The sequence below is a fragment of the Canis lupus genome, chromosome 36 (assembly GCF_011100685.1).
Source record: "Canis lupus familiaris isolate Mischka breed German Shepherd chromosome 36, alternate assembly UU_Cfam_GSD_1.0, whole genome shotgun sequence".
Taxonomy (NCBI): domain Eukaryota; kingdom Metazoa; phylum Chordata; class Mammalia; order Carnivora; family Canidae; genus Canis; species Canis lupus.
Window position 1 is genome coordinate 16,963,440 of NC_049257.1, and position 10,644 is coordinate 16,974,083.

At 45.3% G+C, this 10,644-nt stretch overlaps 1 long non-coding RNA gene across 3 annotated transcripts in view; it reads left to right on the top strand.

The window, feature by feature from the left end:
* LOC111094247 overlaps positions 1-9,728 on the top strand; it is a 79,443-nt gene extending 69,715 nt beyond the window's left edge. For 2 of the 3 annotated variants that reach the window (XR_005384690.1, XR_005384691.1), the window contains one exon: positions 9,344-9,728. This is a non-coding gene — a long non-coding RNA (uncharacterized LOC111094247). Of the gene's footprint in view, positions 1-4,526; positions 4,587-5,743; positions 6,488-9,343 lie in introns of those variants that run through there. The other variant, XR_005384689.1, reaches the window with a different exon arrangement.
* Positions 9,729-10,644: the final 916 nt, after the last annotated feature.

Here is a 10,644-nt window from a genome sequence, read left to right on the forward strand (position 1 = left end):
TGAATTCCCAGGTTTCAGGGAGCCTGGGGACCAAGGCAGGAGTTCCAGGCCTGTGCTTTTCCATTTGCCCTTCCAGGCCATTTTCTATCCTTATCTTGCTTTGTGCTTCAATGGTGTGCATCAGTGGGCTCTGTGGACCACATCAATGGCCTCCTACTCCCTTGACTTTTGGTTGGGTTTGGCCAATGATGTATCCTGGCAGGAGCTCAGAGAAAGAATGGAGAGTGTGGTCAGGGTATTATTCCTCCCTGTAAATCCTACCTTGGGAAATGCCTTGGGATGGCCAAGTCTCTAGGCCAGCAGTCACAGGTCATCTTACGGTGGCCTTTTCAGCATGACTCTCTCCTTTTACGTTCTAGTAACTCTTCTTTCCTTTCATTTCTTTGGCCTTACTGTGGTAACAGCTGTTTTTACCACCCCCAGAGAGCTGCACTACCATTTGTAGTTTCCCTACACTTTGATTAGTGCTGTGCTGGGCCACATCAGAAATATCAGTAGTACAGGGTCTGCCTTTACTTAAAGTGTTGACATTTTGTTTATCATAGGCTTTTTTTTCTTTTTTTGGTGTTAACTTTGATTTTTTAAATTATTGCATTAAAATATTATTTGTCTCACTTGCTGAGATTTTCAGAGGCCAGTGCCTCACTCACTTTACCCTGGTCCTAACCTTGCAAGACATTTTTGTAAATGGTCTCATTATAAAAATCCTCCTCTCTGAGCAAGCAGTTTGTGTCCTGATAGGACCCCTGACTCATTCAGAAACCTTCTCAAAAGCATAGATTGGAAATCATTGACTGTCAGGCAATATTTTACCGAAGACGTGATTTATATGACTGGTACAGCTTTGAAATTTAGTTGACAAGTTAAAAAAATTGGAAGGCCTTCAACATAAAAATCTAGATTTCAGGTTTCTCTTGAAAAAATAAAATAAAATAATATGACAACATTAGGTCCCTTTCCTGCAGGGCAACAATTGGCTGGAACTGAGTAGAAGCTGACCCTTCAGACTGGGCATGTCTCCCCTGTTGGATACAGTCCCCACCACTCCCTAGTAACCCCCAAACACAGACTGCTAGTTGCTGTTATCACAGTGGACTGTTTTTATCACACATGGCCTGCTTGCCCAACTAACCCCTGGAGGGAACTGATTTTGAGATACTTCCTCTAGCTTGGTGCTAGACTCCACCTCCAACTCCCAACTTCCTTAACTTCTGGTTCAAACATGACATTCCCAGGAGAAGTGGATCAGATTGTCTCAACTTGAAGTGAGTAGCCGCCCCAGCACTAAGCAACTGTGATCACAAGACCCGATCTTGTGGTTGAGCCCTTGCTGGGGACCCATTCCTGGAGATGGAAAGTGGAGATTTCTAGAGAAGAGGAATTGCTTCCAGAAAGGAAGGGCCTACTACCCTGTAGTGCTAGCGGTTGGATCAAAGTAATATTGCACACATTTTATACTTTACTTAAGCTTTAGTTATTCAGAGTAAGTAGCCAACACTGTCCCTTTTAGTGAATTCTGCAGATTAAGTGCTTCCAAGTACAAAAATGGCAAAAATGGATGCAACTCGAATTTTATTCTTTATGTGAGTGGTGTCGGTGAGAAGGAGTGGGGATGTGTTTATGAGCCACAGGCTGGTTCTCTAAAATTACATGTAGGACACAGATGGATAGCGATATAGTTTGAGGCTGATGGTCTCATGTACCTGAAATCCCAGGCTAAGGATGGCAAGTGTGTGAGCCTTTGATCCTCCCTCTTGAGTGGCCCTTAGCAGATGTTGCTGATATGCTGCGGGAACCCTTGCCGCTAAGGGTCAGGATCCTTCTCAACACAGTGGTCCAGGAAGGCAGCACTAAGCAGGTAGCACGTGAAAAAAACACATTTGCCATTCCTGCCCAGACGGCTCTCTGGGGGCTTGTCGTGGAGCCTCCTTGAGCTGCTGGGGATCACTTTATTGGCACATGTGAGAATTTGGATGGAGACCACAGTTCTGAGCAGATTAGAGCAGGATGCTTTCAGGTCATCAGGGTGGCTCAGCCATCTGGGGTCTTGCTACAAACCCAAGGAAACCAGTCTATGCCCTGTCCTCCAAGACGCCTTCAACAGACATAGGCTGCTGTCAGGCAGGTAAGTGATTCTGCTGGGTCACAGTTGGGAAGGTGAGGGAGTGAGCAGTCAGAGGCCTCTGGAGTCAGGCTAGGAGGGGACTCTTCAGAGGGTCCAGAAAGCATGACTCCCTGGGTCCTGGGCCAATGGTCCATCTGAGGAAGGGCCATCAGAGATGCCTGCTTCTTTACTCCCAGTGTCGTGGCTCTCCAGCCACAAACATTGCACAGGCGGGTATACAGCCAAACCTGACCTTATTCCCTCCTGCCTCTTCCTTGTTTCCTGATAGTAAGTAAATAATCAAATGTGAGTTGATTTTGTTTGAATGAAAGCCTTGGAATTAAACGCTTGGTCCCCCAAGGACACCTGTGTGTCCTATTATCTAGGGGTCATCTCTTGATTACATGGATCCTCTCTCGTGCCAGCCCTCCCCCAACCCTCTGCTCTGAGAAAGGCTTTGGAGCAAGCAGGTACGAGGAGACTGGGGCTGTTTCTATTAGGCTGGGTGCTGCATTCGAGTGTCTTTGCATCTCTGGGCCTTGGTCAACTCATCTTTAAAATATGGGACTCAGGATTGGTGACTGAGTTCCCCTGAGCAATTACTGAGACTTACTGTGTGCTTGGAGTGGCACTAAGAGTTTTATATATATCCTTTCATTTAGTTCTCACAAAAACATGTTGAGGTAGTTAATAATGTTATCCCCTCAGTCAGTTACTATCCAGTTCAGCTGCTTATACAGAAATGTCCCAAGCAGTGATGGCTTCATTAAGATAGAGGTTTATTTGCCTTTCCTGTCTATGTAAAATATAAACCATCTGGATGTAGGCCGGGCCACTATTGATGTGGTGGCTCCATGGCATCATCAACATATCATCTTTTTCCTCCACCATCCTCAGCACATGGCTTCAAGGTCACAAGGTCCAAGATAGCTGCAGTAGCTCCGGTCATCACATGTCTCTTTCAGGCAACTGGAAGCGGGAAGAGAGGATAAAAGAACCACTTTTTTTGAAATTTAAAAAATAATTGTTAAGGGCCACCTTATTTTATTCTAGAAATCCCAACAATATTTCTGTTTACATTTCATCGGTCAGAATTTAGTTACACGTTGACACCTAGCTGCAAGGGAGGCTAGAATGTAGTGTCTTAGTTTCCCAGCCAGCAATGTAAATGTTTGAGTTCTAAGGAAGAAGATGAGAGAGGATATTGGAGTTTCTTCACATCATGTTTGACCAGTGAGCCAGCAGGGCACAGGTTGGTTAAAGCCCTAAGACGTAGAGTTGTTGGTGGTGTTGGTGATTGAGGCAGGATTTGGAGCCAGTCCATCTGCATGTGGAGCCTGTGGTCTTCTGTGCTGTACGTTCTATGCTCTTAGGTCCACCCTGGAATTCCCTTACTGCTTCTTTGCCCTAATGAGGGGCTTCACGTAGCCTTCAGCTCTGAGCTCTCATTTTCTTTCTGTGTCAGAAAAGTCCCTCATTGAGGTTTCACGTTCGACCACCTCCAAGATGCAGGGAATTGGGCAGGGCTGCAAGCTTGAGGCCAGATTGTCCTTCATCAGGGGTCTTCTATCACTAGGAAGGCACAGAATGCCTGTGGGGTCTCCTATGCCACGCAGGCCCAGCCCTCACCCCGGTAGCCCCTAGTCACCTCAGCATCCCTGAGCTCCCTCTGTGGTGTTCCCAAATACCCCACCGTGCCCTCAATTGCCAGCCTCCTCTCCTAAAGGAATAACTCCTAACTCCTGGAATAAATTGGTATCTCTCTTCTTGGAGTGTTCATATTTAAGGAAATGAAGGAGAAATTTTCTTACTATAGAATTTCAGATGAGTTTTTTTTTTTTTCTTTTACTTTTTGGACATGGGAGGTTCTTCCTAAGCAAAGCCCTTAAGACCACTGTTGACTCCTATTCAGGCTTTCTTGTCACCCAAGCCACTGCTGGGAGCTTCCATCCCCTCCTCTTCTCTTTTTGTCTATTCAGCGTGGTCCAAGAGCTAGACACTCAAGCTTTGTAGGGGACCAGCAGCATCAGGATCACCTAGGAATTGTTAGAAACGCAGGGCCTCAGACCCCACGTTATACATCCTGAATCAGCATCGGATTAAATAAGGCACATCACATGCCACCAAAGCAGTAGCCTAGGTCAATGTAGTTTTTAGTGAGTGATTATGAATTGAAGAAATTCACCTAAGTAAGAGTTTACTTATTAAATACATTGCTTGCTTTATTTTTTTTTAAAGGTTTTGTTTATTTATTTGACAGAGAGAGAGAAAGAGAAAGAGAGAATGAACAAGCAGGGGCAGGAGCAGAGGGAGAAGCAGATGCTGAGCTGAGCGGAGAGCCTGATGTGAGGCTCAATCCCAGGACCCTGAGATCGTGACTTGAGCCGAAGGCAGCCACTTAACCTGCTGAGCCACCCAGGTGCCCCACATTGCTTGCTTTAGAAGAAACTAGAATGAGAAAAAGAAAGCAAGTAAAAATCAGGTACTGACATAAATAATTGCCATTTTTGGCACAGCCATGGACCTCTATCTGCCCAGTACATCATGCAAATGTCAACAGTTCTTTGATTGACTGAGGTATTAGAAAGGAGAACTGGACAAGAGTAGATAAAAATTCTCACGCTTAGATTTCTTCTTATGATTCCCTTGAAAAACTACCCAAATCTGTGCACTTGAATCTCCAAATGGTGTTTACAAACTAAATAAGCTTGGCGATTTGGGTTCACATAATTGGCCAGTTTTGCTAAGAGACTGCTGAAAGCACCGCTGTCCAAACAACAATTTTAGTTTAAGGGTACAGTCTAGGTTTAAAAGCCAACATGTGACTCACTTTAAGATTGTTAAAAGCTCAGAGGAGAGAGCTGTCGGACTCTCAATCTCTTTGTTTTTATATCCCATCGTTGTCCAGATGCTGGAAGAATAACAGAGCTATTTATTTCTGTGAGCCCAAGCTTCAATTGTGGAGAGAGCCTCAAAGAATTTCACATTTGGTACTTTTGAAATGCTCCCCTCCAGGTTTTTCATGAACAGCGAGGTTCATGAAGAGATTTTTTTCTTACGTAAGGCGGCAGCTTGACATTGTGGTTATAATGGATCGTGGATTGTCAGGACCTGACCAGCTGGGTTCACACCCAGCCTTTATCAAGCTCTGTGAGGGCAAAAATAACCTACTAGCTGCCATGAGTATGGAGTGAATTCAAGACTCAGTCCAGTGTCTGACAGGTAGCAAGGACTACGTGAGCATTTCGCTGTTGCTACGTCTTCCTACGATGCCTCATCTGTAGACATCTGGCTCATGCTCTTCATCTTACAAAGGTGGAGGTGGAGACCTAGAGAGATTCAGGGTCTGTCTGCTGCAGGGCCCTGAGTTGGGAGCCTTCCTTGTTCTCCCTGCTTTCCTGGGGGTGGCTCTATGCTGGGTCATCCCCCCCCAGCAGCTCTGTGGGGATTCTTTTCCTCCTACTCCACTTCACACATGTGTTTCGGGGCCCCAGGAGGAGGGTCAATGGCAAGAACAGAATCTATGACTGATTCACGTCCTGCATTTTCTTTGCATGTTGACATCTCTCCTCAACCCCATTCAAATTTATTTTCACTTTTTCTTTCTTCTTCTTCATTTTTTAATCCCTGACCGGGCAGGTATGGTATATAGGACTCGCTGGAAGCCAAGCTGGTTTGTGACATCTGGGACACTAGACCTGCTACGTCAGCTGCTACGAACGGCGGAACTGTTTTAAGTGACTACACTCAAAACTATTCCTTCCCCAGGGTTTTGATAATTCCTCCTGCCAATTATAGCACTTTGCGGAGATTAACTAATTAATCCTCACCACACACCCAAGAGACAAAATTAAAGATAATTCTTTCACACGTGTAAAGCACTTTTATCTAAGGATTACTAGCACCGAGGCATTTGTCTCCCATGACAACGTTGCAAGTCTCAGAGATGACAAAGACGATCGTTACCATTTCGGGAACTGGGAACAAAGAAAACTCTCCCCTCTAGGACCCAGAAGAGGACACTGGGGGTGAGGGGGTGTCTCAGAACAGGTACACGTTGGCAAGTTTGGCACTGGAGTGCTATGCCTGCGTTCCTGGGGTCCGAATGGGAATGTCCAGGTGGGGCTGTGACCCCTCTGGCCACCCTTCTTCATGCTGTCCATAAAACCCCAGGGAGCTGCAGAGCGAGAGGTGGTTCCACGGGGGTATCCCAGCCCGTGTTTGGCTTCCTCCTCTCCCCCCTTGTCTCCAAAATGCGGGTTCCACATGCTATTTGCCAAGTTCTGTCTGGCACTGAGATGAAGTGGAGCCAGTAGGCCAACGCCGTGGGGAAGGGAGAGCCTGAAAACGACATTGCAAACGGAGGACCTCCAGGGAGAGGAGGTAGGTGGGGTGGGAGGGAGACAAGCCAGTCTGCCAAAGCTCTGGAAACAGCATCTGGGGGGAAAGAGGGGGAAAAGAGCCATCTGTACTTCATGACCCGGTGATGGGTGTGCTGTGATTTCTTTGTAATTCTTTGGCAGTGCAGATGCGTGCTCCTGAGAGCCGCTGAGGCCGGGGACTGCATCGTCCTGCCTGCCGGCGCGGGGGCTCCCCCCAGGGGGCTCTCACACGGCGATGGAGACGCGAACGGTCCCTTCGGAGACACGTCTCCCATAAAGGCCAAGCAGTTGCCTTTCTTCTAAGCCTCCCATCATTGGCATCAGACAACACTCCTGGAAGCAATTGCAGGTTTCCCCTCCTGATGACAGCTGCACCTCCGGAGCTCAGAGCCCTGGGCCTGCGGGGCCTGGTGCCCCCAAGGCTGCTGCAGCTCCCGCCAGGCCTCTGAGCACTAGGGGTGTCCGGAGGAGAGGCCCTTGCTAACCTCGAAATTCAAGAAAGAGAAAATAAGACTATACCTTTACAGAGATTTAAAAAGCCTGATCTTATTTAAACCTTCTGACAAGCATGTAAAGCCAGGGGGTAAATGGACGCCTCTTCTTTTGGCCAGCCCAACATCGCTTTCTCTGGGAAACTGACTTTTTCTTTTCTTTTCTTTTCTTTTCTTTTCTTTTCTTTTCTTTTCTTTTCTTTTCTTTTCTTTCCTTTTCTTTTCTTTTCTTTTCTTTTCTTTTCTTTTTTTTTCTTTAAGATTTTATTTATTCACGAGGCACACAGAGAGAGAGAGAGAGAGAGGCAGAGAGAGAGGCAGAGACACAGACAGAGGGAGGAGCAGGCTCCATGCAGGGAGCCTTACATGGGACTCGATCCCAGGTCTCCAGGATCACGCCCTGGGCGTGAAAGGCAGGAGCTAAACCACTGAGCCACCCAGGGATCCCAGAAACTGACTTATCTCCAATCATTGCATCCTGATAGGGCTGCCAGTCACAGGACTGTCCCCCTTCCCAACCCCTTCCACCCCCACCCCCACCTCCAAGGTCGGGCATAAGGCTCTGATTAGGCCACTGGACTCCTTAAGCTAGAGATTTGAAGCTTTGGGGAGATCCCCTGGGGAAGAAGAAACTTCCCCCCTGGGGAAGAACTCACAATGTTGAGTTGTGCAAAGAGACAATGCCCGTGGATACTTCTTACCAAGATCTCCAGGATGGCCCAAAGCTGGGCTGTTCAGCTCTTCTTTCCATCCTGTGAATTATTTTTGTCTCCTTCTAATACAGTTGTCTTTAGTTTCTGTGAGCTAGAGTCCACCAACGATGTCTTCCCTTAGAACAAGTGATGCAAGAGAACAAGGCAGAAACCATAGTGCCTCCTACGACCTGGCATCAGAAGTCATACGGCGTGACTGAAGGGAGGGAGATACGCAAGGGCACGAGTACCAGGAGGCCAGGGTCACTGGGACTATCCTGGATCTTGACCACCCCAAGCCCCTTCTCTTAAAACATGACTAAAATTTATCATGAAATATTTAAAAAAAAAAAAAAGAAATATTTTTAGATGTATAAAAAGGATAAAAACAATTAAGTGGATACTTATGTGTCTACCACCCAGTTGAAGAAATAAAATATTATCAATTCAATTGACATTCCCTGTGCCCTCATCCTGAGTACATATCCCCTCCCCTGTCCCACCGCCCTTAAAATACTAGTGTTCTGAATTTCATGATTATCCTTCCATGCATTCTTTTATATTTCCGCTACAAATTTATGTGTCCTTAAACAATATGTGGAGTGTTTGGCATATTTTCAAACTTTATTTATGATGGCATCCTGTAAGCTTCTTCTGCAACCTACAAAACCTTTTGTTTTCAGAGTTGTAATTGTGGGATCTATCTGCATTCATTGTATAGGTCGAGTTCATTTATTTTAGTCACTAAATAGCATTCCATCATCTTAACACGTCACAATTTATTTATCCATTCTCCAGTTGATGAACATTCAGGTTGCTTACATATATATATATTTTTTTCTGGCTATTACACAACGTTGTTATGAGAGTTCTTGTAAAACTCTCCTTGTGCCCAGGTGCAAAAGTTTTTCCAGGGTGTAAATCGAAAAATAGAATGGGTATGTGCTCATATGGTGTGTGCACTTCAACTTCATTCATTATTTAATTCTCTAAAACAGTTGCATTAATTTATAATACTACCAACGATTAAGTTCCCTTTGCTCTTTATTTTATACTGTCAAATTAAAAATTTCATGCCAAGCAGATAGATGTGAAACAATATCCATTTATGGTTTTAATTTGCCTTTCCTTGACTATCCATGAGGCTTATTTTTTTTTTAAATATGTTTGGGTTTCTTCTTCTTAGCACTTATTGTTTACATCTTTTGTCAATTTATTAAGTTGCTACTCCCTTTCTTATTGATTTGAAAGAGTTCCTTAGGGCAGCCTGGGTGGCTCAGTGGTTTAAGCGCCCAGAGTGTGATCCTGGAGTCCTGGGATCGAGTCCTGTGTTAGGCTCCCTGCATGGTGCCTGCTTTTCCCTCCTCCTGTGTCTCTGCCTCCCTCCATCTCTCTCTCTCTCTGTGTCTATCATGGATAAATAAATAAAATATTTTAAAAAATAAAAAAGAAAGGGTTCCTTAGATTCTGGATACTAATTTTTGTCAATCATACATGTCGCTCACATTTTTTTTTTCTTGTCTAATATTTGTCTTTTTTTTTTAACCTTTCCATTGTCTTTGTTGAATAGAATTTTTAAGTCAATATAATTCAATGTATCAGTCTTCTCCTTTATATTTAATATGACAGAGACTGACAGTTGTCCATAACATCCGCCTCTCTCTTCTTTTCCAGTAACAGAGTTGTGGCTGGTCGTACTGTGGAGCGCTTCTAGAAGATTTACGTGTAGCACCTGCTTCACTTGCTTCTGAGAAAGTCTTTGTTTCTAGATGTCCACTCTCTCCCCCTGGAGCCGGCCAGAATGGTGACAACCAGAAAGCCTGGGAAACCTCATGCTGAAGTGCGTGGAGCTGCTGTCAGGCTGGCTCTGCCACTACCTGCAACTCTTTAGTTTAGTAGCCTAGTGTAATGAGGTCATATGACATTTTCTGTTTTCTTCCAAAAGTTTTCAAGTTTTCCTTTTCACATCTAGATCTTAAATATGCTTGGCCTTGGCTGTTATGATGGCCATAAATTATAGTCTTTTTTCAAATGAATAAACAACTATCCTGTTACCCAACATTTTTCCTTTTTTTTAATTCCCCGATGTGAATCCCAGAGAAATTAAGAGACAAGATCAAGTTCACACAGCTAATCAGTGAATTATAGGTTGTGTGAAGAGCTAGCATTTACAATTTTCTTCCCTCAAGCCCTGTGAAGTAGGAAGTGTCATCATTATTCCAATTTCACCCGTGAAAAAGTCATTGCTACACTGCTGGGGTGAGCACATCATCTCTGAGCCCTAGCTTCCCCGGCTGTGCCCTTTCCTCAGTCACCATGCCTTAAGAGAAGAAAATCAGCCAAATCAAATCCAACAAATATTTATTAAGCACCTCCCATATGCAAAGCTCTATGCTAAGAACCCGCCAGCATCAGTAAGACACAGCAGCTCAGCCCCTCATCTGAGAAGCTTGTAATCTGGTCAGGGGACAAGGCAGGGCCACGTGTGTTGGTATGTGTGTCCACTTAGGGTATCAGGAAAATCCTTATAATATTTGAGATTCTTTCAGGCAGCCTGAGGGGAAGGGCTTTCTGGGAGCAAGGAAGAGTCTGAACAGAAGCACACAAGCTGGAAAGCACAGCCGTGTTTAGGACACAGCCAGCCAGACCCCCGAGTTTGACTGGAGCAAGGTCAGATGTGAGGTTGTGGCGGACAACCCTGCGCCAGTGCAGGCTGGACCCCCCGCCCGGCTGTTTCTGTGAAAGAGCAATACTGGCAATCAGAGGTATGGGGGCTGCAGATTGCAGGGGCTGCGGGGGGAGCGCTCGGGGGGAGTCAGTTAAAATCATTCTTGTTTCACCATCTTTGAAAGTGTGAACGTCAAGTCTCTATCCCTGTAGACAGGCTTCTGAACTTTGCAGAACCTCATATCAAAGGCGATTGAGGAGGTTGCAAAGAATTGTATTAGCTTAGGATTTCTCTTCCAGAACCACTT